This window comes from Phyllobates terribilis, unplaced genomic scaffold (assembly GCF_046119375.1).
Source record: "Phyllobates terribilis strain yellow unplaced genomic scaffold, ASM4611937v1 Scaffold_40__1_contigs__length_11209783, whole genome shotgun sequence".
NCBI lineage: Eukaryota > Metazoa > Chordata > Amphibia > Anura > Dendrobatidae > Phyllobates > Phyllobates terribilis.
In genome coordinates this window covers 9,972,270-10,000,000 of record NW_027362800.1, presented here as the reverse complement: position 1 = coordinate 10,000,000, position 27,731 = coordinate 9,972,270, and the positions used below count along the sequence as shown (strand labels likewise).

Below are 27,731 nucleotides of genomic sequence, written 5' to 3'. Positions count from 1 at the left end.
TGGAGCTTTCACCTAAATAACTACAGGTGGTGAGATAAGCTGCACAATATAATTGACCTTTCAGTATATTGTTGCACATACACCATCTATTTAGCAAATGCCCTTGTTATCAACAGCAGCCTTTTAAACTCACCTGAGCTAACAGGTATGTGAGCTGGTTACTCTGCTGCGCTTAAAATTTCTTTTTTGGTTTGCTACAATGCCTTTTCTGAAACGTTGTCTCCCTCTGCTGGAACACTGACTTCTTTCATTTAATGCCTGCAGACTATAAAAGAGAAACCAACCCAAAAAGTTTGGTTGATTAGTCTGTGGCATTCTTTTAAACTGTTGCTTATGGCGGTCTCTGTGAGCTTCTCAGTGACATTCAGCCATCCAGGTATCCCGCCTGCAGTAGACGGAATGTGGCAATGGAACGCTGGCTGCGCGTGTCATAATAGGCTCTGAGCCTTTATATACCTGCGCACAGCAGCAGCCACCTTCAGTCTGCTGCTGGACAGCCAGCAGCAGCAGCAGCAGGAGAGGTAATTAATCAGCAACCCTCCTGCTAAGGGTAGACAGCTGCTCGTTCCACCCCCCCCCCGCCTTAATTGGTTCTCCTCCCTTCCAACGGTGTTGAGGCGGGTGGGAACAGCCGGGGGTTGAGGGTACTGTGCTAAAAGAGGTGGAGTTATGCAGATCTAAAACGCGTGGATTGCAGCAGCAGCAAGCCGAAAAGTGCAGGCATGTGAGGGATCTAGAGGTTGACAGCATGTCTTCTTAACGGGAGTCCAGGTGGCCATCTCCACAAATGGACTTTTCAGAATCCTTGGGTGGCACCGTAGTTGGAAACCAATTCTGGTTATCGCTTCTCGGCCTTTTGGCTAAGATCAAGTGTAGTATCTGTTCTTATCAGTTTAATATCTGATACGTCCCCTATCTGGGGACCATATATTAAATGGATTTTTAGAACAGGGAGATGGAAAAAGAGCTTGCTCTGTCCACTCCACGCATTGACCTGGTATTGCAGTATCTCCAGGACCGGTGCACCCCTTCTTTAATGCAGTTTCTAAAATCAGAAAGAATTGAATTCAATGCTTTTTGTTCATTTTGCTTGTTTGTCGGATTTTGGGATGGACTCTTTGGCTTTGCTTTTCTTCTCCTCATTGGATTTTTCATGTTAAAAGTTGCAGAAGCCAGATGACAAGCTCATTTTGGTTCAACTTCAGCAACTGTGCATTGCATTGCCATGTAATGTAATGTAATGCAATGCTATCTATCTAGCTCTCCCTCTATACTTCCTTTTGGATAAACAGACATATTAGGCAAGCATTTTGGAGCTTTCACCTAAATAACTACAGGTGGTGAGATAAGCTGCACAATATAATTGACCTTTCAGTATATTGTTGCACACACACCATCTATTTAGCAAATGCCCTTGTTATCAACAGCAGCCTTTTAAACTCACCTGAGCTAACAGGTATGTGAGCTGGTTACTCTGCTGCGCTTAAAATTTCTTTTTTGGTTTGCTACAATGCCTTTTCTGAAACGTTGTCTCCCTCTGCTGGAACACTGACTTCTTTCATTTAATGCCTGCAGACTATAAAAGAGAAACCAACCCAAAAAGTTTGGTTGATTAGTCTGTGGCATTCTTTTAAACTGTTGCTTATGGCGGTCTCTGTGAGCTTCTCAGTGACATTCAGCCATCCAGGTATCCCGCCTGCAGTAGACGGAATGTGGCAATGGAACGCTGGCTGCGCGTGTCATAATAGGCTCTGAGCCTTTATATACCTGCGCACAGCAGCAGCCACCTTCAGTCTGCTGCTGGACAGCCAGCAGCAGCAGCAGCAGGAGAGGTAATTAATCAGCAACCCTCCTGCTAAGGGTAGACAGCTGCTCGTTCCACCCCCCCCCCGCCTTAATTGGTTCTCCTCCCTTCCAACGGTGTTGAGGCGGGTGGGAACAGCCGGGGGTTGAGGGTACTGTGCTAAAAGAGGTGGAGTTATGCAGATCTAAAACGCGTGGATTGCAGCAGCAGCAAGCCGAAAAGTGCAGGCATGTGAGGGATCTAGAGGTTGACAGCATGTCTTCTTAACGGGAGTCCAGGTGGCCATCTCCACAAATGGACTTTTCAGAATCCTTGGGTGGCACCGTAGTCGGAAACCAATTCTGGTTATCGCTTCTCGGCCTTTTGGCTACGATCAAGTGCTTTATTGCAGGAGATTGTAGTTGAAGGGTACTCGGGTACCCCTCTCCTTGGCCTGGCAGGATCGTCCACTTTGGTGGACTTAACCTGCTTGCTGCTATTAGGGAGAGGGCTTAGTCCCAGGGTAACGTGTTGCGATCCCCCAGCTTCCAGGTGTCTTTCGCTGCAAGAACACTGGGAGCGCAGATTGCAAGCGGCTGCAATTTGCAACCTTGTTGCGGTTTCCATGGAGGTTGACCCTAACCTCGTGCCTCTTTATGCGAGGCTAAAAAACTCTATCCGAGTTCACTTCACGGCGGGTGGCTCGGATATGAGGAAATTAGGGTATGTAGTCCAGGACGTGCTCAGGAACCTTCTTGGCGTGCAGAGGAATGAAATTCTGTCCATCCAGGATTATCCTAGAAGAGGTGACTATGACATCACATTCACCGGAGAAGGTATTTTCAGAGATGTTCTAGAAAAGTTAAAAAAAGTTGAAAATAGTCCTGTTCTGAAAGGGATACAAATTGTTGAGCACGTCCTGGATGAGGTAAGACTTGTTGTCGTAAAAGTATTTTCGCCTTTTGTTTCTGCTCCAGAAATTATGTCATTTTTAGCAATTTATTTTAAAAGTGTTAAATGTATTGGGAAGATACTTAATGAATATAACATATGGACATCTAAGTGGAAATTTCTTGTGAAGTGTATAAGAGATCCAAATACACCAGGTGGTATACGGCTTCCCCCTGCCCGTTTTAAAATTGGACAAACAAATGGGGATTTCTTCTTTTCTGGGATGCCAGTATATTGCAGAAATTGTGGGCGCTATGGTCATTCAAAAGAAAACTGTAATGTATCATGTAGAAATTGTGCTAGTGAAGAACATGAGACAAAAGAATGCCCTAAGGAAAAGAAATGTAGTTTTTGCCAGACTCCAGGTCACTTTTATTTTTCTTGCCCTCACAGATTTCGGGAAGATGAGCAAAAGGGAAAGTCCAAGACGTCCGACCAAGGACCAAAAGATCAGACCACCCCTCAGGAGGAGGAACAACAACCTGGAGCCTCTGGAGACAATAAGGGCGTACCAAATAGTGAAATGTCTCCAGAGTCTATGACAGGTAAAATACCAAATCCCAAAACCTGGCTGCAGGACCTGCGAGAGTCCAAAAGGAGGGCTGAGAAGGAGCAGAAGGGCACTACTGGTAAGGTCAAAAGGGACCGGCAAAAGGCCGACGCAGAAGCCCATGCCCAGTCTGGGTCTCCTAGGGCTGAGGGCGCTGAGTGGATAAAGGTGGGTCCTAAGAAAAAGAAAAAGGGTGGTTCGGAGGAGGCAGCAGGAGGTGAACAGATGGACACTTCTTCAGAAGGGGACGTGGACGCTGGACCCTCAGGGGTTTCGGTCTCCGCTGCTACAGGTGGGGACCGGGATCTTGCTGCCTCTGAAGAGTCAGAGGCTCTGCCTTGTGCGCAACCTCCTCCTATAGGACGACCTTCTACAGGTCAAACAGGGGCGGCGGAACCCCTCGGGGACCCACCTGATGAGGAACTGCATGGCCAGCCAATGGAGACCCAGCGGGTTCTGCCAGCCAGCCCTCCGAGCTATGCCAGTGTAGCGTCGGGTTTATATAAATGTCGTAATCTTTCCTCCTCCACGGAGACTCTCGTGACGATACTATCAGATGAGGAGGGAGGCGCAAGCCCAGTGGTCTGATCAGGTTCATCGGACAGGTAAATCCGTTGCTCTTAGTTACCTAAGTAAAATTTCTACATTTTCTAATGATGGCTGAACTCAAAGGTATTTCCCTCAACGTGAGAGGCATAAAATCTAACACGAGAAGAACTGCTCTTTTTAATTTTTTTACGTGTTTTACTGCATCTGTATTTTTTCTGCAAGAATGTAATATCCCACATGAAATGTCATATCAAAAATATAAAGATGAGTGGAAGTGTGGGCCATCTGTCTGGTCCGGATCGAATGCTGCAGGATCAGCGGGTGTAGCCATACTTTTTAAAGGGAACGTTTTAATTGATTTTATTCAGGAAATTTTACCAGGTCGTATTTTATTAGTGAAAGCTTTTATTGATGGTATTAGATGGCAGTTTTTAAATTTTTATGGATCCCCAGAGAAAAATGAAAGAGCCGAAATGCTTGATCTTTTACCTTTATTTATTAATAACTCTGAACCTTTTATCTTAGCAGGGGATTTTAATTGTGTTTTAAAAGGTGAAAACCGGCGCTCCAGCTCTGTAAGCAGGAACTACGATAAAACCTCAGGTATGCTACATGATATAGTCAAAGATGCTAAATTGATAGACATATATAAAGAGTGTCATAGTGACAGCCCAGAGGACGCCGGTTTCACTTGGAACAATGCTAATTGTAGCTCTAGGATTGATTTTATTTTTGGTTCAGACAAAACAATACCTGCCAAATGTGAAGTTTTAACTAATATATTTTCAGACCATAAACTTTTATCCTTTACCATAAAAGTAAATGACAACAAAAAATGTGGTAAGAAAAGCTGGAAAATGAACGTATCCCTTTTAACCGACCCGCAGATTTTATCAGATTTTATTGAGTTTTATAGGAAATGTAGAAAAGGGAAAAAAACAAATGAGACTATGAGTGTATGGTGGGATAGAATGAAAGTAAAAATAAAAGACTTTTTTATTAAAAAGAGTATATGTAGAGCCAAAGAAAAATATGAAGAATATAGAATTTTAAATACCCGCCTACAAACATTATTTAAGCTCAGAGACAATGGGATAGATGTACAACTTGATATTTCAAACTTAAAAGAAGAGATTTCAAAATGGCTAGAACAAAAAGGAAAAGAGATAATTTTTCGTTCTAGAGTACAACATATAGAAGAAAATGAAAAGTGTTCCAGATATTTTTTTAGGAAAAATAAAAAAGAAAAAGTGATAATTGACCATATAGATGGTGAGAATAATATAAAAAATATGCTGAGTAAAGTAGAGTTTTTTTTTTCTAATCTTTTTCATGGAAAAAATATAGATAATAAATTAATGGATGATTCGCTGAAAGGACTAACGGCTGTTTTAGATCCCGCATCCCAAGAGTTTTTATCCCAAGTTTTAACGGAACAAGAAGTATTAAAAACTATTAAAAGTTTTAAAAATGGAAAGGTCCCTGGTCCTGATGGCATCCCAATAGAATTTTATGTATGTTTTTATGATATTTTAAAAGATGATTTGTTTTATTTGTTTACTGAGGTTTTTAATAATAAGGTTTTATTAAATTCCTGGAAGAAAGGTGAAGTCTCCCTCCTATACAAAAAAGGTGATAAATCAAAATTAGAAAACTGGAGACCAATAACACTTTTAAATTGTGACTATAAAATAATGGCTAAAATTTGTGCAAATCGTCTAAAAGAAGTCATCAGCAAAGTTATTCATTCTAATCAAGTGTGTGGGGTGCCGGGGCGCAGTATATGGGACAATCTGAATTTAGTGAAAGACTGTATTGAGGATGTGAAAGACAGAAAGGGGAAAATGGCGATTTTATCTATTGATTTTGAAAAAGCATTTGACCGTGTCTCACACTTTTATCTTTTTAAAGTTTTAGAGAAAATGGGCATACCAGAAGGGTTTTTACTATCGCTTAAAGCATTTTACAAGGATTGTACAAGTAAGATTTTAGTGAATGGTTTTAAGACACAAGAGGTATTTTTACGGTCAGGGGTGAAACAGGGATGCCCTCTGTCCCCCCTACTGTTTATCTGTGCACTGGAACCAATGTTATGTGCAATACGCCAAAATAAACAGATATGCGGTGTCCCTCTGCCTGGAAGCGGTGGTTTGGAGGCCAAGGTTGTAGGCTACATGGATGACGTGGCGGTCTTGTGTACAGATGCACCATCACTTACGGCCACCCTCCATCAAGTGCAATCCTTTTGTCTAGCTTCTGGTTTTAAAATCAATTTTAATAAGTGTAACATTTTAAGTGTTGGGGGGATGATTTTACGTGATGTACCAATTAATGTCTCCCAATCCATTTCCATTTTAGGTATATCATTCACTGAAAATAATGATGGTTATAATAGTTGGGAAACAGTTACACAGAAAGTAAATACGAAAATATGTATGTGGAACATGAGGAGACTTACAATGGAGGGTAAAGTATTGGTTTTAAAGATGGTGATTTTACCTCTTTTATTGTATCTTAGCATGGTTTTCCCCCCGCCTGTTAATGTTTTAAAAAAGATAACCAAAACCTGTTTTACCTTCTTTTGGAACTCAAAAATGGAAAAGCTGAAAAGAGAAATCGTGATGAAATCAAAAGTAAAAGGTGGTAAAGATTTTCCAGATTTTAATAGGTTTCTTTTAATCCATCTGTTCGTTTACTGTTTTAATGCCCTTTTTAAGAATCACTATTGGTCCTTTTTTATGCGTTTTAATACAGGATTTTTTATGAGAAAGTTTGGATGGTATGAAGTTAATATATCTGTGCCCCATGCTTTTAATTTGTCGACGCATTATGAGATTTTAAGGAAAATAGTGTCCGATTTTAATTTAGGGACTAAGAAAATAGAGGAATTAAGAAATAGTAAGAAACTAATTAAAGAAATACGTAAAAGTGAGGAAATATGTAATGTTGACAGATATGATGATGACAAATCTATGTCTATCTGGAAAATGATTAACGTTTTTTATCTTTTTAATGAACAGAGAGATCTGGCTTGGAGTTGCATGCACCGCTGTCTTCCTTGCCGGGCATTCCAATACAGAAGAGGATTTGTGAGGTCTGCCATCTGCCCAAGAGCCGGATGCCAAGACGAGGAAACGGTGGAACATCTATTATGGACATGTAATTTTGCAAAGGATTTCTGGAGAAGACTGCTCCCCCTACTGGAAAGGGTGGCAGACCTCAAGGACTTTACATATAAAACTGTGCTATACGGACTTATGGAATGCCCCACAATGGACCAGTACACAATGGCTTGGAAGACAGTGAACTGCGCCAAGTCATCTCTCTGGAAAGCACGCAACATTGCTATTTTTAAACAAGATGTTTTATCAGTGAATGATTTTTTAAGTTTATGTTTATGTGAAATGTATACTTATTATTTAATTGACAAAAAGAACAATGTACATATTTCCAAAAAATGGCTTGTTGACCAATGGAACCTAATTATTTAAAATCTTTGTATTTTTTTGCTTTGTAAATTTCATTTGTCTTTTAACGTTTGGTATTTGTCTAATTATGCTTGTAATTTGTTAAAGTTTTAATAAACGGTTTTATCCCTCTGCAGGGGATAGCCAAATTAAAAAAAAAATCTGTTCTTATCAGTTTAATATCTGATACGTCCCCTATCTGGGGACCATATATTAAATGGATTTTTAGAACAGGGAGATGGAAAAAGAGCTTGCTCTGTCCACTCCACGCATTGACCTGGTATTGCAGTATCTCCAGGACCGGTGCACCCCTTCTTTAATGCAGTTTCTAAAATCAGAAAGAATTGAATTCAATGCTTTTTGTTCATTTTGCTTGTTTGTCGGATTTTGGGATGGACTCTTTGGCTTTGCTTTTCTTCTCCTCATTGGATTTTTCATGTTAAAAGTTGCAGAAGCCAGATGACAAGCTCATTTTGGTTCAACTTCAGCAACTGTGCATTGCATTGCCATGTAATGTAATGTAATGCAATGCTATCTATCTAGCTCTCCCTCTATACTTCCTTTTGGATAAACAGACATATTAGGCAAGCATTTTGGAGCTTTCACCTAAATAACTACAGGTGGTGAGATAAGCTGCACAATATAATTGACCTTTCAGTATATTGTTGCACACACACCATCTATTTAGCAAATGCCCTTGTTATCAACAGCAGCCTTTTAAACTCACCTGAGCTAACAGGTATGTGAGCTGGTTACTCTGCTGCGCTTAAAATTTCTTTTTTGGTTTGCTACAATGCCTTTTCTGAAACGTTGTCTCCCTCTGCTGGAACACTGACTTCTTTCATTTAATGCCTGCAGACTATAAAAGAGAAACCAACCCAAAAAGTTTGGTTGATTAGTCTGTGGCATTCTTTTAAACTGTTGCTTATGGCGGTCTCTGTGAGCTTCTCAGTGACATTCAGCCATCCAGGTATCCCGCCTGCAGTAGACGGAATGTGGCAATGGAACGCTGGCTGCGCGTGTCATAATAGGCTCTGAGCCTTTATATACCTGCGCACAGCAGCAGCCACCTTCAGTCTGCTGCTGGACAGCCAGCAGCAGCAGCAGCAGGAGAGGTAATTAATCAGCAACCCTCCTGCTAAGGGTAGACAGCTGCTCGTTCCACCCCCCCCCGCCTTAATTGGTTCTCCTCCCTTCCAACGGTGTTGAGGCGGGTGGGAACAGCCGGGGGTTGAGGGTACTGTGCTAAAAGAGGTGGAGTTATGCAGATCTAAAACGCGTGGATTGCAGCAGCAGCAAGCCGAAAAGTGCAGGCATGTGAGGGATCTAGAGGTTGACAGCATGTCTTCTTAACGGGAGTCCAGGTGGCCATCTCCACAAATGGACTTTTCAGAATCCTTGGGTGGCACCGTAGTCGGAAACCAATTCTGGTTATCGCTTCTCGGCCTTTTGGCTACGATCAAGTGCTTTATTGCAGGAGATTGTAGTTGAAGGGTACTCGGGTACCCCTCTCCTTGGCCTGGCAGGATCGTCCACTTTGGTGGACTTAACCTGCTTGCTGCTATTAGGGAGAGGGCTTAGTCCCAGGGTAACGTGTTGCGATCCCCCAGCTTCCAGGTGTCTTTCGCTGCAAGAACACTGGGAGCGCAGATTGCAAGCGGCTGCAATTTGCAACCTTGTTGCGGTTTCCATGGAGGTTGACCCTAACCTCGTGCCTCTTTATGCGAGGCTAAAAAACTCTATCCGAGTTCACTTCACGGCGGGTGGCTCGGATATGAGGAAATTAGGGTATGTAGTCCAGGACGTGCTCAGGAACCTTCTTGGCGTGCAGAGGAATGAAATTCTGTCCATCCAGGATTATCCTAGAAGAGGTGACTATGACATCACATTCACCGGAGAAGGTATTTTCAGAGATGTTCTAGAAAAGTTAAAAAAAGTTGAAAATAGTCCTGTTCTGAAAGGGATACAAATTGTTGAGCACGTCCTGGATGAGGTAAGACTTGTTGTCGTAAAAGTATTTTCGCCTTTTGTTTCTGCTCCAGAAATTATGTCATTTTTAGCAATTTATTTTAAAAGTGTTAAATGTATTGGGAAGATACTTAATGAATATAACATATGGACATCTAAGTGGAAATTTCTTGTGAAGTGTATAAGAGATCCAAATACACCAGGTGGTATACGGCTTCCCCCTGCCCGTTTTAAAATTGGACAAACAAATGGGGATTTCTTCTTTTCTGGGATGCCAGTATATTGCAGAAATTGTGGGCGCTATGGTCATTCAAAAGAAAACTGTAATGTATCATGTAGAAATTGTGCTAGTGAAGAACATGAGACAAAAGAATGCCCTAAGGAAAAGAAATGTAGTTTTTGCCAGACTCCAGGTCACTTTTATTTTTCTTGCCCTCACAGATTTCGGGAAGATGAGCAAAAGGGAAAGTCCAAGACGTCCGACCAAGGACCAAAAGATCAGACCACCCCTCAGGAGGAGGAACAACAACCTGGAGCCTCTGGAGACAATAAGGGCGTACCAAATAGTGAAATGTCTCCAGAGTCTATGACAGGTAAAATACCAAATCCCAAAACCTGGCTGCAGGACCTGCGAGAGTCCAAAAGGAGGGCTGAGAAGGAGCAGAAGGGCACTACTGGTAAGGTCAAAAGGGACCGGCAAAAGGCCGACGCAGAAGCCCATGCCCAGTCTGGGTCTCCTAGGGCTGAGGGCGCTGAGTGGATAAAGGTGGGTCCTAAGAAAAAGAAAAAGGGTGGTTCGGAGGAGGCAGCAGGAGGTGAACAGATGGACACTTCTTCAGAAGGGGACGTGGACGCTGGACCCTCAGGGGTTTCGGTCTCCGCTGCTACAGGTGGGGACCGGGATCTTGCTGCCTCTGAAGAGTCAGAGGCTCTGCCTTGTGCGCAACCTCCTCCTATAGGACGACCTTCTACAGGTCAAACAGGGGCGGCGGAACCCCTCGGGGACCCACCTGATGAGGAACTGCATGGCCAGCCAATGGAGACCCAGCGGGTTCTGCCAGCCAGCCCTCCGAGCTATGCCAGTGTAGCGTCGGGTTTATATAAATGTCGTAATCTTTCCTCCTCCACGGAGACTCTCGTGACGATACTATCAGATGAGGAGGGAGGCGCAAGCCCAGTGGTCTGATCAGGTTCATCGGACAGGTAAATCCGTTGCTCTTAGTTACCTAAGTAAAATTTCTACATTTTCTAATGATGGCTGAACTCAAAGGTATTTCCCTCAACGTGAGAGGCATAAAATCTAACACGAGAAGAACTGCTCTTTTTAATTTTTTTACGTGTTTTACTGCATCTGTATTTTTTCTGCAAGAATGTAATATCCCACATGAAATGTCATATCAAAAATATAAAGATGAGTGGAAGTGTGGGCCATCTGTCTGGTCCGGATCGAATGCTGCAGGATCAGCGGGTGTAGCCATACTTTTTAAAGGGAACGTTTTAATTGATTTTATTCAGGAAATTTTACCAGGTCGTATTTTATTAGTGAAAGCTTTTATTGATGGTATTAGATGGCAGTTTTTAAATTTTTATGGATCCCCAGAGAAAAATGAAAGAGCCGAAATGCTTGATCTTTTACCTTTATTTATTAATAACTCTGAACCTTTTATCTTAGCAGGGGATTTTAATTGTGTTTTAAAAGGTGAAAACCGGCGCTCCAGCTCTGTAAGCAGGAACTACGATAAAACCTCAGGTATGCTACATGATATAGTCAAAGATGCTAAATTGATAGACATATATAAAGAGTGTCATAGTGACAGCCCAGAGGACGCCGGTTTCACTTGGAACAATGCTAATTGTAGCTCTAGGATTGATTTTATTTTTGGTTCAGACAAAACAATACCTGCCAAATGTGAAGTTTTAACTAATATATTTTCAGACCATAAACTTTTATCCTTTACCATAAAAGTAAATGACAACAAAAAATGTGGTAAGAAAAGCTGGAAAATGAACGTATCCCTTTTAACCGACCCGCAGATTTTATCAGATTTTATTGAGTTTTATAGGAAATGTAGAAAAGGGAAAAAAACAAATGAGACTATGAGTGTATGGTGGGATAGAATGAAAGTAAAAATAAAAGACTTTTTTATTAAAAAGAGTATATGTAGAGCCAAAGAAAAATATGAAGAATATAGAATTTTAAATACCCGCCTACAAACATTATTTAAGCTCAGAGACAATGGGATAGATGTACAACTTGATATTTCAAACTTAAAAGAAGAGATTTCAAAATGGCTAGAACAAAAAGGAAAAGAGATAATTTTTCGTTCTAGAGTACAACATATAGAAGAAAATGAAAAGTGTTCCAGATATTTTTTTAGGAAAAATAAAAAAGAAAAAGTGATAATTGACCATATAGATGGTGAGAATAATATAAAAAATATGCTGAGTAAAGTAGAGTTTTTTTTTTCTAATCTTTTTCATGGAAAAAATATAGATAATAAATTAATGGATGATTCGCTGAAAGGACTAACGGCTGTTTTAGATCCCGCATCCCAAGAGTTTTTATCCCAAGTTTTAACGGAACAAGAAGTATTAAAAACTATTAAAAGTTTTAAAAATGGAAAGGTCCCTGGTCCTGATGGCATCCCAATAGAATTTTATGTATGTTTTTATGATATTTTAAAAGATGATTTGTTTTATTTGTTTACTGAGGTTTTTAATAATAAGGTTTTATTAAATTCCTGGAAGAAAGGTGAAGTCTCCCTCCTATACAAAAAAGGTGATAAATCAAAATTAGAAAACTGGAGACCAATAACACTTTTAAATTGTGACTATAAAATAATGGCTAAAATTTGTGCAAATCGTCTAAAAGAAGTCATCAGCAAAGTTATTCATTCTAATCAAGTGTGTGGGGTGCCGGGGCGCAGTATATGGGACAATCTGAATTTAGTGAAAGACTGTATTGAGGATGTGAAAGACAGAAAGGGGAAAATGGCGATTTTATCTATTGATTTTGAAAAAGCATTTGACCGTGTCTCACACTTTTATCTTTTTAAAGTTTTAGAGAAAATGGGCATACCAGAAGGGTTTTTACTATCGCTTAAAGCATTTTACAAGGATTGTACAAGTAAGATTTTAGTGAATGGTTTTAAGACACAAGAGGTATTTTTACGGTCAGGGGTGAAACAGGGATGCCCTCTGTCCCCCCTACTGTTTATCTGTGCACTGGAACCAATGTTATGTGCAATACGCCAAAATAAACAGATATGCGGTGTCCCTCTGCCTGGAAGCGGTGGTTTGGAGGCCAAGGTTGTAGGCTACATGGATGACGTGGCGGTCTTGTGTACAGATGCACCATCACTTACGGCCACCCTCCATCAAGTGCAATCCTTTTGTCTAGCTTCTGGTTTTAAAATCAATTTTAATAAGTGTAACATTTTAAGTGTTGGGGGGATGATTTTACGTGATGTACCAATTAATGTCTCCCAATCCATTTCCATTTTAGGTATATCATTCACTGAAAATAATGATGGTTATAATAGTTGGGAAACAGTTACACAGAAAGTAAATACGAAAATATGTATGTGGAACATGAGGAGACTTACAATGGAGGGTAAAGTATTGGTTTTAAAGATGGTGATTTTACCTCTTTTATTGTATCTTAGCATGGTTTTCCCCCCGCCTGTTAATGTTTTAAAAAAGATAACCAAAACCTGTTTTACCTTCTTTTGGAACTCAAAAATGGAAAAGCTGAAAAGAGAAATCGTGATGAAATCAAAAGTAAAAGGTGGTAAAGATTTTCCAGATTTTAATAGGTTTCTTTTAATCCATCTGTTCGTTTACTGTTTTAATGCCCTTTTTAAGAATCACTATTGGTCCTTTTTTATGCGTTTTAATACAGGATTTTTTATGAGAAAGTTTGGATGGTATGAAGTTAATATATCTGTGCCCCATGCTTTTAATTTGTCGACGCATTATGAGATTTTAAGGAAAATAGTGTCCGATTTTAATTTAGGGACTAAGAAAATAGAGGAATTAAGAAATAGTAAGAAACTAATTAAAGAAATACGTAAAAGTGAGGAAATATGTAATGTTGACAGATATGATGATGACAAATCTATGTCTATCTGGAAAATGATTAACGTTTTTTATCTTTTTAATGAACAGAGAGATCTGGCTTGGAGTTGCATGCACCGCTGTCTTCCTTGCCGGGCATTCCAATACAGAAGAGGATTTGTGAGGTCTGCCATCTGCCCAAGAGCCGGATGCCAAGACGAGGAAACGGTGGAACATCTATTATGGACATGTAATTTTGCAAAGGATTTCTGGAGAAGACTGCTCCCCCTACTGGAAAGGGTGGCAGACCTCAAGGACTTTACATATAAAACTGTGCTATACGGACTTATGGAATGCCCCACAATGGACCAGTACACAATGGCTTGGAAGACAGTGAACTGCGCCAAGTCATCTCTCTGGAAAGCACGCAACATTGCTATTTTTAAACAAGATGTTTTATCAGTGAATGATTTTTTAAGTTTATGTTTATGTGAAATGTATACTTATTATTTAATTGACAAAAAGAACAATGTACATATTTCCAAAAAATGGCTTGTTGACCAATGGAACCTAATTATTTAAAATCTTTGTATTTTTTTGTTTTGTAAATTTCATTTGTCTTTTAACGTTTGGTATTTGTCTAATTATGCTTGTAATTTGTTAAAGTTTTAATAAACGGTTTTATCCCTCTGCAGGGGATAGCCAAATTAAAAAAAAAATCTGTTCTTATCAGTTTAATATCTGATACGTCCCCTATCTGGGGACCATATATTAAATGGATTTTTAGAACAGGGAGATGGAAAAAGAGCTTGCTCTGTCCACTCCACGCATTGACCTGGTATTGCAGTATCTCCAGGACCGGTGCACCCCTTCTTTAATGCAGTTTCTAAAATCAGAAAGAATTGAATTCAATGCTTTTTGTTCATTTTGCTTGTTTGTCGGATTTTGGGATGGACTCTTTGGCTTTGCTTTTCTTCTCCTCATTGGATTTTTCATGTTAAAAGTTGCAGAAGCCAGATGACAAGCTCATTTTGGTTCAACTTCAGCAACTGTGCATTGCATTGCCATGTAATGTAATGTAATGCAATGCTATCTATCTAGCTCTCCCTCTATACTTCCTTTTGGATAAACAGACATATTAGGCAAGCATTTTGGAGCTTTCACCTAAATAACTACAGGTGGTGAGATAAGCTGCACAATATAATTGACCTTTCAGTATATTGTTGCACACACACCATCTATTTAGCAAATGCCCTTGTTATCAACAGCAGCCTTTTAAACTCACCTGAGCTAACAGGTATGTGAGCTGGTTACTCTGCTGCGCTTAAAATTTCTTTTTTGGTTTGCTACAATGCCTTTTCTGAAACGTTGTCTCCCTCTGCTGGAACACTGACTTCTTTCATTTAATGCCTGCAGACTATAAAAGAGAAACCAACCCAAAAAGTTTGGTTGATTAGTCTGTGGCATTCTTTTAAACTGTTGCTTATGGCGGTCTCTGTGAGCTTCTCAGTGACATTCAGCCATCCAGGTATCCCGCCTGCAGTAGACGGAATGTGGCAATGGAACGCTGGCTGCGCGTGTCATAATAGGCTCTGAGCCTTTATATACCTGCGCACAGCAGCAGCCACCTTCAGTCTGCTGCTGGACAGCCAGCAGCAGCAGCAGCAGGAGAGGTAATTAATCAGCAACCCTCCTGCTAAGGGTAGACAGCTGCTCGTTCCACCCCCCCCCCGCCTTAATTGGTTCTCCTCCCTTCCAACGGTGTTGAGGCGGGTGGGAACAGCCGGGGGTTGAGGGTACTGTGCTAAAAGAGGTGGAGTTATGCAGATCTAAAACGCGTGGATTGCAGCAGCAGCAAGCCGAAAAGTGCAGGCATGTGAGGGATCTAGAGGTTGACAGCATGTCTTCTTAACGGGAGTCCAGGTGGCCATCTCCACAAATGGACTTTTCAGAATCCTTGGGTGGCACCGTAGTCGGAAACCAATTCTGGTTATCGCTTCTCGGCCTTTTGACTAAGATCAAGTGTGGTATCTGTTCTTATCAGTTTAATATCTGATACGTCCCCTATCTGGGGACCATATATTAAATGGATTTTTAGAACAGGGAGATGGAAAAAGAGCTTGCTCTGTCCACTCCACGCATTGACCTGGTATTGCAGTATCTCCAGGACTGGTGCACCCCTTCTTTAATGCAGTTTCTAAAATCAGAAAGAATTGAATTCAATGCTTTTTGTTCATTTTGCTTGTTTGTCGGATTTTGGGATGGACTCTTTGGCTTTGCTTTTCTTCTCCTCATTGGATTTTTCATGTTAAAAGTTGCAGAAGCCAGATGACAAGCTCATTTTGGTTCAACTTCAGCAACTGTGCATTGCATTGCCATGTAATGTAATGTAATGCAATGCTATCTATCTAGCTCTCCCTCTATACTTCCTTTTGGATAAACAGACATATTAGGCAAGCATTTTGGAGCTTTCACCTAAATAACTACAGGTGGTGAGATAAGCTGCGCAATATAATTGACCTTTCAGTATATTGTTGCACACACACCATCTATTTAGCAAATGCCCTTGTTATCAACAGCAGCCTTTTAAACTCACCTGAGCTAACAGGTATGTGAGCTGGTTACTCTGCTGCGCTTAAAATTTCTTTTTTGGTTTGCTACAATGCCTTTTCTGAAACGTTGTCTCCCTCTGCTGGAACACTGACTTCTTTCATTTAATGCCTGCAGACTATAAAAGAGAAACCAACCCAAAAAGTTTGGTTGATTAGTCTGTGGCATTCTTTTAAACTGTTGCTTATGGCGGTCTCTGTGAGCTTCTCAGTGACATTCAGCCATCCAGGTATCCCGCCTGCAGTAGACGGAATGTGGCAATGGAACGCTGGCTGCGCGTGTCATAATAGGCTCTGAGCCTTTATATACCTGCGCACAGCAGCAGCCACCTTCAGTCTGCTGCTGGACAGCCAGCAGCAGCAGGAGAGGTAATTAATCAGCAACCCTCCTGCTAAGGGTAGACAGCTGCTCGTTCCACCCCCCCCCCCGCCTTAATTGGTTCTCCTCCCTTCCAACGGTGTTGAGGCGGGTGGGAACAGCCGGGGGTTGAGGGTACTGTGCTAAAAGAGGTGGAGTTATGCAGATCTAAAACGCGTGGATTGCAGCAGCAGCAAGCCGAAAAGTGCAGGCATGTGAGGGATCTAGAGGTTGACAGCATGTCTTCTTAACGGGAGTCCAGGTGGCCATCTCCACAAATGGACTTTTCAGAATCCTTGGGTGGCACCGTAGTCGGAAACCAATTCTGGTTATCGCTTCTCGGCCTTTTGGCTAAGATCAAGTGTAGTATCTGTTCTTTTAAGAACACAAGAGCTACGATCTCCACTTGACGAGAACGATCGAACTCGGAAGGAGAAGAGCTTCGGAACCCAGCTGACATCGGAGAAGGAAGGCGGATATCGGTGGGAGGAAGAAGCTCTAAAGAATCCAGAAGAAGACGAAGACTCGGAGAAGAATCGGGCTGTCCTGTGGAATCTTCGAGGAAGAAAATCATCGAGACAATGACCTTTCGGGGAATTTGTCCAGAACACGACGGGAGAAGAATCTGCATAGCTCCACCCATTCCGGGAAGAGTTCCAGATCCAGCTTCAAGAAGTAACTGCAGGAGGAAAGCCATGGCAAGTGCTGCGAGGAAGGCCGAAAAGAAGAGCCTGGAGCAGGGGACAGCCAGGAGGGCCCAGCCAGGAGCCGATTCTGACCCCAAGGACCCTGCCTCCACGACTGGCCAGCAGAAGGGACCCCAGAAGCCCCGCCACGAAGCTCCAGCCCTGGAGCCATGGATGCGGCAGACGGTGGCCCTGAAGCTGAAGGAAGTGGATGGGAGGGTGCCGGACATGTCCTCGGACGTGTTCTGCCAGAAGATGCTGCTGGATCGAGGCTTCTCCAGGTCGGACACCCTCAGCATCCAGACCTTCTTGACGGGGATCTTCTTCGTCACCTTCGCCACTGTGAACACCTGCAGGAGGTTCTGGGAAATGGTAAGCGCAAAAGGACCGGATAATTCTTTCTCTGCCTTTACAGGTAGCTGCCCTATCCAGAGGGACGAAAGGAGGATCACGGTCTCCATGCGCAACCCGCACACCCCAGGCCAAGACATCTGTACCTTCCTGAGACGCTTCTGTTTGGTTGTGAAGGAACCCTCTCACATCCTGAATGGACTCGGCTTCTGGACAGGTAAGTGGTCGGTGACCGTTAGACTTCATAGGGACCTGGCGTACTCAGACGGACTTCGGCACCTGCCCCCGACATTCTCCCTGGGCAACTCCTACGGCCTCATCTATTACCCGGACATGCCGCGGAACTGCAGGAGATGCGGCAAGAACGGCCACGAGATGAAGGACTGCAAGGAGGATGCCTGCAGGATTTGTCGAGTGACGGGACACAGCTCGAAGGACTGCCCGAAGAAGACGTCCTGCAACCTGTGTGGGCTGGCGGCTCATCTGTACAAGGATTGCCCCAAGCGTGAGAGATCCTGGGCATCGGTGGTTGCGATGACCCCAGCTACGGAGGACAAGGCCCCGACGACCAGGCCTGTGAAGGTCAAGGACGCGACGACCAAGGCCCCAGCGGCCAAGGCCGAGACGACCAAGGCCAAAGCGGTCAAGGAGTCGGTGGCCAAAGCCCCAGCGACGGTCCCAGCAGCTCCGAAGCAGAAGAAAAAGTCAAAGGAGGGTAAGAGTTCTGTCACCCCTCTCTCGATCCCTCCCCCTGCCACCCCCGTCCAATCCCCCCCCACCCCGGCCACCCCTGCTGAGGATTCCACTTCCTCTTCCTCCTTCCCCTACTCCTCAGCAGGTGTCCTTTCCCCTGCCCCGGCAGCCACTCTCCCTCCCCAGACCATGGTAGCGGTGGAATTAACCTTTCCTCCACCCGCCGCTATCTATTCCGAGGAGGATTTTCCCCTTCTTGTCTCCCCAGTTCCAACCCGGGGAAAGAGGAAGGTGGAGGACAGCCCTGCTACTGAATCCTCCAAAAAGAAGATTCTGGATTTCGTAGGCGAAAAGGAGGATACCCTCCCTGAGCCAGAAGAGATGGAGCACATGGTTGAGACCCTGGTGGCCGAGCCAGAAGAGGAGGAACTGGTGGTCGCCGAGATCGAGGCCGCGCTGCTTGACCAGATGGAGGAAGAGGGCCTGCTGGTGATCCCGTCACCAGCAGTCAACACCGACGAGGGACCACCCGACCGGAGTGGTAACTAAGGTGTATTGCCTGCGCTAACTTTTTCTTTTTTCCCTACATGATGGCTAATATTAACTTATTTTCCATTAATGTCAGGAGCATCAAGGACAAGTTCAGACGTCAGACTATTTATGCCTTCCTTACTTCCCAGTTGTGTGATGTTTATATGTTGCAGGAATGTTCCCTTCCCTCCTCTAGGTCCTTCAAACATCTGGCCAGGGAGTGGTCCCACGGTCCATCCTACTGGTCCGGTGGGGGTGACTGCAAGTCTGCGGGGGTCGCAATTCTGATCAGGGGGGGCGCATTCACGCTTGAGTCCGTCCAGGAGCTCATCTGCGGCAGGGCTCTTGTTGTAGATGGCAACTGGGCGGGAGAACCTGTCAGGTTCATCAACGTGTATGCGTCCCCACTGAAGAATGAGCGTTTGGAGCTTTTCCAGACCCTGCGGCTTCAGCTTGCCACCACCAGGACCTTAGTGATGGCCGGGGATTTCAACTGCCCCATCGAGGAGGATGGTCGTAGTTCTGGCACATCTGCCAAGTTGGACATCACGTCCAAGCTGCTCATCGAGATGGTAACCGAGGCCTCTCTTCAGGACGTGGTGGGCTCCATGGGGAGAGGCTCCACGAACTATTCGTGGAGCCGACCCGATGGCTCACTCCGCTCCAGGATTGACTTTGTGTTCACCTCTCGTGCAGTCAGGCAGAGTAGGCACTCGATGGTCTCCTGCTTCTTCTCCGACCACAGAGCCATTCACTTACAAGGTGTCCTCGGCGACGGTTTTCCGTCCGGCCCCGGCTCCTGGAAGCTGAATTGTGCTCTGCTGGCTCAGGATGAAGTCGTGGAGGAGCTGAGAGCAGCCTACGCAATGTGGCAGTCCTACAAGGGTAGCTTCCAAACAGTCTCTGATTGGTGGGAATATGTTAAACTTGAGTTTCGCTGTTTCTTTCAGGCCAAGGGTCGACAACAGGCGTGTGAGAAGAGGAGGGACTTCAGAGGGCTGCAGCGCGAGCTGCGGTCGCTGCAGGACCTTCTTCACTGCGGCTGGGACGTGAGGGAGGAGCTGGAGGAGACCAAGAAGAGCCTGAAAAGGCACTTTGAGGAGGAGTCCAAGCGAATCGTCTTCCGTTCCAAAGTGGAGAATCTGGAGAAGGGTGAGAAATGTAACTCATTCTTTTTCAGGAAACTTCATGCCGGTCACACGCCCCTGAACGAGCTGCGAGACGAGAGCGGAAACATGCGACGTGGGAAGGAGGACGTGATGAGGGTCGTCAGTGACTTCTACAGCGAACTCTACTCCCACAAGACTACCGACCCCGACGCTGCTGATAAGTTCCTGTCAGGTATCACTAACCATCTTGATCCTGCAGGCACGGCAGCCTTGGACAAACCTCTGATGGTGGGCGAATTGCTCTCTGCCGCTAAATCCTTTAGGACCGGCAGGACCCCGGGCAGTGATGGTCTTCCAGCGGAGCTCTATGTAGCGCTGGGAGACCTCATCTGTCCGGACCTGTTGGACCTGTACGAGGAGATGGTGGTGGAGGGTAGAATGCCTCCATCTTTGAGGGAAGGAATGGTCACGATCCTGTACAAGCGGAAGGGAGAGAGGTGCGACCTGAGGAATTGGCGTCCCATCACTCTGCTCAACGTGGACTACAAGATCCTGGCCAAGACGATGGCGACACGACTTAAGACGGTCATCGGACGGATCATCCACCCGGACCAGACCTGCGGCATCCCTGGACGTCGCATCGCAGACAGCCTCGCTCTCGTGCGGGACACGGTCGAGTACATCAAGGTCCGCCGCGCACACGCGGCCCTGGTCTCCTTGGATCAGGAGAAGGCCTTCGACCGGGTTTCCCACGAGTTCATGGGCCGAGCTCTGCACCGGTTAGGTTTGGGTAACATGTTTTGTTCGTATGTCCGTCTGATGTATTTTGATATCCACAGCTCGGTGTTGGTGAACGGCTGGAAGACTGACCCCTTCCCTGTCCTCTCTGGGGTCAGACAAGGCTGCCCTCTATCACCTCTTCTTTTTGTTTGTGTTATAGAACTCTTCGCAGAGGCTATCCGGCAGAATGGAGAGATCAGGGGGATCACCGCACCGGGTCCGGGACGACACGAGGTCAAATGCTCGCTCTACATGGACGACGTCACCGTCTTCTGCGCTGATCGTGGTTCAGTCGACGCCCTCGTCCAGACGTGTGAGAGGTTTGGCCGGGCTTCAGGGGCCAAAGTCAACTGCAGGAAGTCGGAAGCCATGCTCTTCGGGGATTGGCAGCCGGCCTCCTCCGCCCCCTTCCCCTTCAACATTCAACCGGATTTCCTCAAGGTGCTGGGAGTCTGGTTCGGGAAGGAAGGAGCGGCCCTCAAGTCCTGGCAAGAACGCTTGGCCAAGGTGAAGCAACGGATCGGACTCTGGAGCCTCAGACACCTCACTTGTGAGGGTAAGGCACTCGTCCTGCGTAATGAGGTCCTGCCCGTCTTGCAGTACACGGCGCAGGCCTGGCCCCCACACGTCACTGTGTGCAGGGCCATTACCAGGACAGTGTTTCACTTTGTCTGGGGATCCAAGATGGACAGAGTCAGGCGGGCCGTCATGTACAAGGAGCCTCGCAAGGGTGGGAAGGGCGTTCCAGATATCCCCACCCTCCTGCGATCCTCTTTTGTGTGTGATTGTGTCCGCCGGACTTTGCAAGTCAAGAATGGCTCCGCGGGCAGGTCCATGTCTCGCTTCTTCCTGCTTCCTCTTTGGAGGCGACTCGGCTGGGACAAGTGGGACAGCTCCTTCCCCTACAACTGGACGACGCCATGGTTCTACGGAGACGTCGTTCGATTTGTGGGGGAGCATCAACTGGAGGGACTCAAGCCCGACTTGTGGAAGCCCAAAACTATCCACAAGCTCATCAGAGCCAAGGATGACGTGGAGAACATCACAGGACTTCACCAGGACACGCTGGAGACTGTGTGGACAAATGTGTCGTCTGACAGGCTGACCAACGGGCACAAGGACTTGTCGTGGATGGCGATTCAGGGCGGACTGCCCGTCCGGTCATTCATGCATGCCCGGAACCTGTGCAAGACCCGGTACTGCCCAAGGTGCCCCTTCGTGGAGGAAACATCTTTGCACACTTTTTGGGACTGCGGATTTGCACAGCGCCTATTGACTGCACTTGAGGACGACCTGAGGAACTCTGTCCCCAGGGCGAGCCTATCGCACCATTCTGTGCTTTACGGACTCTTCCCTGGGGTTCATACCGTCGGAGCCATCCAGGAGGCTTGGCGCCTTATGAACTGCTTCAAGGATGCCGTTTGGGTGGCCAGGAACCGGCTCATCTTGAGGAGGGAGAGGATGTCCATCCAGGACTGCCGCAGGCTGATCCACAGCCTGCTCAGAGACTATTCCATCATGGACGGTCCGGAGGACGAGGATGAGGACTAACCCCTCCTCCCCCTCTCCCCTTATGTGTCTTGTCTTTCAATAAAGCTTCGGGCCTGTGATTTTCCCCTTCCCATCCCCTTTTTCCAAATCCCCATCCCTTATCACGGTTCGTCGTACTGTATTGATTGACATGCTTTTTCTTTCAGATTGAGTGTTTTGTGTAGCATAGGGGTGTGATGTGTCTAGTTAGTGCGTCGTATCCTCATGCTATGTAAATATGATGTAGAATTCTGTGTGTACTGGGCTGCGGCACTGTACACTGTCTGTTAACTTATTTTTTGTGCTAATAAAAGATATATTCAATCAAAAAAATCTGTTCTTATCAGTTTAATATCTGATACGTCCCCTATCTGGGGACCATATATTAAATGGATTTTTAGAACAGGGAGATGGAAAAAGAGCTTGCTCTGTCCACTCCACGCATTGACCTGGTATTGCAGTATCTCCAGGACCGGTGCACCCCTTCTTTAATGCAGTTTCTAAAATCAGAAAGAATTGAATTCAATGCTTTTTGTTCATTTTGCTTGTTTGTCGGATTTTGGGATGGACTCTTTGGCTTTGCTTTTCTTCTCCTCATTGGATTTTTCATGTTAAAAGTTGCAGAAGCCAGATGACAAGCTCATTTTGGTTCAACTTCAGCAACTGTGCATTGCATTGCCATGTAATGTAATGTAATGCAATGCTATCTATCTAGCTCTCCCTCTATACTTCCTTTTGGATAAACAGACATATTAGGCAAGCATTTTGGAGCTTTCACCTAAATAACTACAGGTGGTGAGATAAGCTGCACAATATAATTGACCTTTCAGTATATTGTTGCACACACACCATCTATTTAGCAAATGCCCTTGTTATCAACAGCAGCCTTTTAAACTCACCTGAGCTAACAGGTATGTGAGCTGGTTACTCTGCTGCGCTTAAAATTTCTTTTTTGGTTTGCTACAATGCCTTTTCTGAAACGTTGTCTCCCTCTGCTGGAACACTGACTTCTTTCATTTAATGCCTGCAGACTATAAAAGAGAAACCAACCCAAAAAGTTTGGTTGATTAGTCTGTGGCATTCTTTTAAACTGTTGCTTATGGCGGTCTCTGTGAGCTTCTCAGTGACATTCAGCCATCCAGGTATCCCGCCTGCAGTAGACGGAATGTGGCAATGGAACGCTGGCTGCGCGTGTCATAATAGGCTCTGAGCCTTTATATACCTGCGCACAGCAGCAGCCACCTTCAGTCTGCTGCTGGACAGCCAGCAGCAGCAGGAGAGGTAATTAATCAGCAACCCTCCTGCTAAGGGTAGACAGCTGCTCGTTCCACCCCCCCCCCCCCGCCTTAATTGGTTCTCCTCCCTTCCAACGGTGTTGAGGCGGGTGGGAACAGCCGGGGGTTGAGGGTACTGTGCTAAAAGAGGTGGAGTTATGCAGATCTAAAACGCGTGGATTGCAGCAGCAGCAAGCCGAAAAGTGCAGGCATGTGAGGGATCTAGAGGTTGACAGCATGTCTTCTTAACGGGAGTCCAGGTGGCCATCTCCACAAATGGACTTTTCAGAATCCTTGGGTGGCACCGTAGTCGGAAACCAATTCTGGTTATCGCTTCTCGGCCTTTTGGCTAAGATCAAGTGTAGTATCGGGAAGGGCGTTCCAGATATCCCCACCCTCCTGCGATCCTTTTTTGTGTGTGATTGTGTCCGCCGGACTTTGCAAGTCAAGAATGGCTCCGCGGGCAGGTCCATGTCTCGCTTCTGCCTGCTTCCTTTTTGGAGGCGACTCGGCTGGGACAAGTGGGACAGCTCCTTCCCCTACAACTGGACGACGCCATGGTTCTACGGAGACGTCGTTCGATTTGTGGGGGAACATCAACTGGAGGGACTCAAGCCCGACTTGTGGAAGCCCAAAACTATCCACAAGCTCATCAGAGCCAAGGATGACGTGGAGAACATCACAGGACTTCACCAGGACACGCTGGAGACTGTGTGGACAAATGTGTCGTCTGACAGGCTGACCAACGGGCACAAGGACTTGTCGTGGATGGCGATTCAGGGCGGACTGCCCGTCCGGTCATTCATGCATGCCCGGAACCTGTGCAAGACCAGGTACTGCCCAAGGTGCCCCTTCGTGGAGGAAACATCTTTGCACACTTTTTGGGACTGCGGATTTGCACAGCGCCTGTTGACTGCCCTTGAGGACGACCTGAGGAACTCTGTCCCCAGGGCGAGCCTATCGCACCATTCTGTGCTTTACGGACTCTTCCCTGGGGTTCATACCGTCGGAGCCATCCAGGAGGCTTGGCGCCTTATGAACTGCTTCAAGGATGCCGTTTGGGTCGCCAGGAACCGGCTCATCTTGAGGAGGGAGAGGATGTCCATCCAGGACTGCCGCAGGCTGATCCACAGCCTGCTCAGAGACTATTACATCGTGGACGGTCCGGAGGACGAGGATGAGGACTAAACCCCTCCTCCCCCTCTCCCCTTATGTGTCTTGTCTTTCAATAAACCTTCGGGCCTGTGATTTTCCCCTCCCCATCCCCTTTTTCCCAATCCCCATCCCTTATCACGGTTCGTCGTACTGTATTGATTGACATGCTTTTTCTTTCAGATTGAGTGTTTTGTGTAGCATAGGGGTGTGATGTGTCTAGTTAGTGCGTCGTATCCTCATGCTATGTAAATATGATGTAGAATTCTGTGTGTACTGGGCTGCGGCACTGTACACTGTCTGTTAACTTATTTTTTGTGCTAATAAAAGATATATTCAATCAAAAAATCTGTTCTTATCAGTTTAATATCTGATACGTCCCCTATCTGGGGACCATATATTAAATGGATTTTTAGAACAGGGAGATGGAAAAAGAGCTTGCTCTGTCCACTCCACGCATTGACCTGGTATTGCAGTATCTCCAGGACCGGTGCACCCCTTCTTTAATGCAGTTTCTAAAATCAGAAAGAATTGAATTCAATGCTTTTTGTTCATTTTGCTTGTTTGTCGGATTTTGGGATGGACTCTTTGGCTTTGCTTTTCTTCTCCTCATTGGATTTTTCATGTTAAAAGTTGCAGAAGCCAGATGACAAGCTCATTTTGGTTCAACTTCAGCAACTGTGCATTGCATTGCCATGTAATGTAATGTAATGCAATGCTATCTATCTAGCTCTCCCTCTATACTTCCTTTTGGATAAACAGACATATTAGGCAAGCATTTTGGAGCTTTCACCTAAATAACTACAGGTGGTGAGATAAGCTGCACAATATAATTGACCTTTCAGTATATTGTTGCACACACACCATCTATTTAGCAAATGCCCTTGTTATCAACAGCAGCCTTTTAAACTCACCTGAGCTAACAGGTATGTGAGCTGGTTACTCTGCTGCGCTTAAAATTTCTTTTTTGGTTTGCTACAATGCCTTTTCTGAAACGTTGTCTCCCTCTGCTGGAACACTGACTTCTTTCATTTAATGCCTGCAGACTATAAAAGAGAAACCAACCCAAAAAGTTTGGTTGATTAGTCTGTGGCATTCTTTTAAACTGTTGCTTATGGCGGTCTCTGTGAGCTTCTCAGTGACATTCAGCCATCCAGGTATCCCGCCTGCAGTAGACGGAATGTGGCAATGGAACGCTGGCTGCGCGTGTCATAATAGGCTCTGAGCGTTTATATACCTGCGCACAGCAGCAGCCACCTTCAGTCTGCTGCTGGACAGCCAGCAGCAGCAGCAGCAGGAGAGGTAATTAATCAGCAACCCTCCTGCTAAGGGTAGACAGCTGCTCGTTCCACCCCCCCCCCCGCCTTAATTGGTTCTCCTCCCTTCCAACGGTGTTGAGGCGGGTGGGAACAGCCGGGGGTTGAGGGTACTGTGCTAAAAGAGGTGGAGTTATGCAGATCTAAAACGCGTGGATTGCAGCAGCAGCAAGCCGAAAAGTGCAGGCATGTGAGGGATCTAGAGGTTGACAGCATGTCTTCTTAACGGGAGTCCAGGTGGCCATCTCCACAAATGGACTTTTCAGAATCCTTGGGTGGCACCGTAGTCGGAAACCAATTCTGGTTATCGCTTCTCGGCCTTTTGGCTAAGATCAAGTGTAGTATCTTTCGAAAAGGCGGTTTTGGATGTTGGCCGCCCTAGTAGATTGATACATTATGCACACTGGGGTTTAGGCGCTTGTTAGTACGCCAGGTGGCTAATATAGTCATCTGGTGGAAAGCATGGCCCCCCAGGATCGACGCCATTGGGCCGGGGAAGATCGAAAGCCCGAAGTGTGAAGTGCCCCAGGAGTGGTGACCCTGGGGTGCCTTAACTCACTGGGATTGGGAACCCCACTTGAGTTTATGGCACATTTGCACAAGCACTTCAAATTTTCTTTCTTCGCACACACCCTTATTCCGGGCCTTCTGGCCTTAGGATGGGGAATTTTTCAATTCCCGGTCGAAGGTCCGGGCAGTATTATACTGTGAAACCTTCACTATTTATTTAATTTCTTTGTCACTGTGTGTCCACTTATTCACGTGTGTCACGTCCTACTAGGATTTTGTCGGGATGCGGTTCCCTTACGGGTTCCTCTCTTGGCAGGTCTAGGGGGGGAGTGTGTGGCCATCAGGTTCCGCTCCCCCCTGAACCCCCCTGGCTCTCCTCTTTCGGGAGGAGAGCGTTGTTGGCTCCCCTCTTCCGGGAGGGGAGCACAGTTTTTGGCTCCCAGTGCCTTGCTCGGGTGAGAACTCGGGCAGGTGCTGGGGGTAAGATTGGGTCGACTCTGGCTTCGGCTGGAGGTGGCTTTTTGTCCCTTTTCCTCGCTGTGGCCTTTTGGCTCGGAGGGACGGGGAATGGTTTGGGGGACCCTTCTCCTTTTGGAGAGGGTTTCAAGAAGACCAGCATCCTAGTGCACTTTTTTTGTGGCACTTGTCACTTTTTTAAGCGCACTCGGGTTTTGTACACGAATTCGGGCTTTCAAAAAAAAAAAAAAAAAAAATCTGTTCTTATCAGTTTAATATCTGATACGTCCCCTATCTGGGGACCATATATTAAATGGATTTTTAGAACAGGGAGATGGAAAAAGAGCTTGCTCTGTCCACTCCACGCATTGACCTGGTATTGCAGTATCTCCAGGACCGGTGCACCCCTTCTTTAATGCAGTTTCTAAAATCAGAAAGAATTGAATTCAATGCTTTTTGTTCATTTTGCTTGTTTGTCGGATTTTGGGATGGACTCTTTGGCTTTGCTTTTCTTCTCCTCATTGGATTTTTCATGTTAAAAGTTGCAGAAGCCAGATGACAAGCTCATTTTGGTTCAACTTCAGCAACTGTGCATTGCATTGCCATGTAATGTAATGTAATGCAATGCTATCTATCTAGCTCTCCCTCTATACTTCCTTTTGGATAAACAGACATATTAGGCAAGCATTTTGGAGCTTTCACCTAAATAACTACAGGTGGTGAGATAAGCTGCACATTATAATTGACCTTTCAGTATATTGTTGCACACACACCATCTATTTAGCAAATGCCCTTGTTATCAACAGCAGCCTTTTAAACTCACCTGAGCTAACAGGTATGTGAGCTGGTTACTCTGCTGCGCTTAAAATTTCTTTTTTGGTTTGCTACAATGCCTTTTCTGAAACGTTGTCTCCCTCTGCTGGAACACTGACTTCTTTCATTTAATGCCTGCAGACTATAAAAGAGAAACCAACCCAAAAAGTTTGGTTGATTAGTCTGTGGCATTCTTTTAAACTGTTGCTTATGGCGGTCTCTGTGAGCTTCTCAGTGAC

At 45.3% G+C, this 27,731-nt stretch overlaps 7 non-coding genes and 3 pseudogenes across 7 annotated transcripts; all 10 read left to right on the top strand.

The window, feature by feature from the left end:
- The first annotated feature begins 840 nt into the window (after positions 1-840).
- LOC141190477 (U2 spliceosomal RNA) lies at positions 841-1,031 on the top strand. Its single transcript, XR_012264503.1, has one exon. It is a non-coding gene; the product is annotated as a U2 spliceosomal RNA (small nuclear RNA).
- Positions 1,032-7,425: 6,394 nt separating this feature from the next.
- LOC141185761 (U2 spliceosomal RNA) lies at positions 7,426-7,614 on the top strand. The gene has a single exon (XR_012260381.1). It is a non-coding gene; the product is annotated as a U2 spliceosomal RNA (small nuclear RNA).
- A 6,393-nt stretch (positions 7,615-14,007) lies between these two features.
- Positions 14,008-14,196, top strand: LOC141185759 (U2 spliceosomal RNA). Its single transcript, XR_012260379.1, has one exon. It is a non-coding gene; the product is annotated as a U2 spliceosomal RNA (small nuclear RNA).
- A 1,120-nt stretch (positions 14,197-15,316) lies between these two features.
- On the top strand, positions 15,317-15,507 carry LOC141185599 (U2 spliceosomal RNA). Its single transcript, XR_012260246.1, has one exon. It is a non-coding gene; the product is annotated as a U2 spliceosomal RNA (small nuclear RNA).
- Positions 15,508-16,622: 1,115 nt separating this feature from the next.
- On the top strand, positions 16,623-16,712 carry LOC141186038 (U2 spliceosomal RNA; annotated as a pseudogene).
- Positions 16,713-22,263: 5,551 nt separating this feature from the next.
- LOC141185715 (U2 spliceosomal RNA) lies at positions 22,264-22,457 on the top strand. Its single transcript, XR_012260348.1, has one exon. It is a non-coding gene; the product is annotated as a U2 spliceosomal RNA (small nuclear RNA).
- Positions 22,458-23,574: 1,117 nt separating this feature from the next.
- LOC141186311 (U2 spliceosomal RNA) lies at positions 23,575-23,645 on the top strand (annotated as a pseudogene).
- A 1,060-nt stretch (positions 23,646-24,705) lies between these two features.
- Positions 24,706-24,898, top strand: LOC141185691 (U2 spliceosomal RNA). Its single transcript, XR_012260326.1, has one exon. It is a non-coding gene; the product is annotated as a U2 spliceosomal RNA (small nuclear RNA).
- Positions 24,899-26,019: 1,121 nt separating this feature from the next.
- Positions 26,020-26,111, top strand: LOC141186278 (U2 spliceosomal RNA; annotated as a pseudogene).
- A 794-nt stretch (positions 26,112-26,905) lies between these two features.
- On the top strand, positions 26,906-27,089 carry LOC141185929 (U2 spliceosomal RNA). The gene has a single exon (XR_012260513.1). It is a non-coding gene; the product is annotated as a U2 spliceosomal RNA (small nuclear RNA).
- The last annotated feature ends 642 nt before the right edge of the window (positions 27,090-27,731 follow it).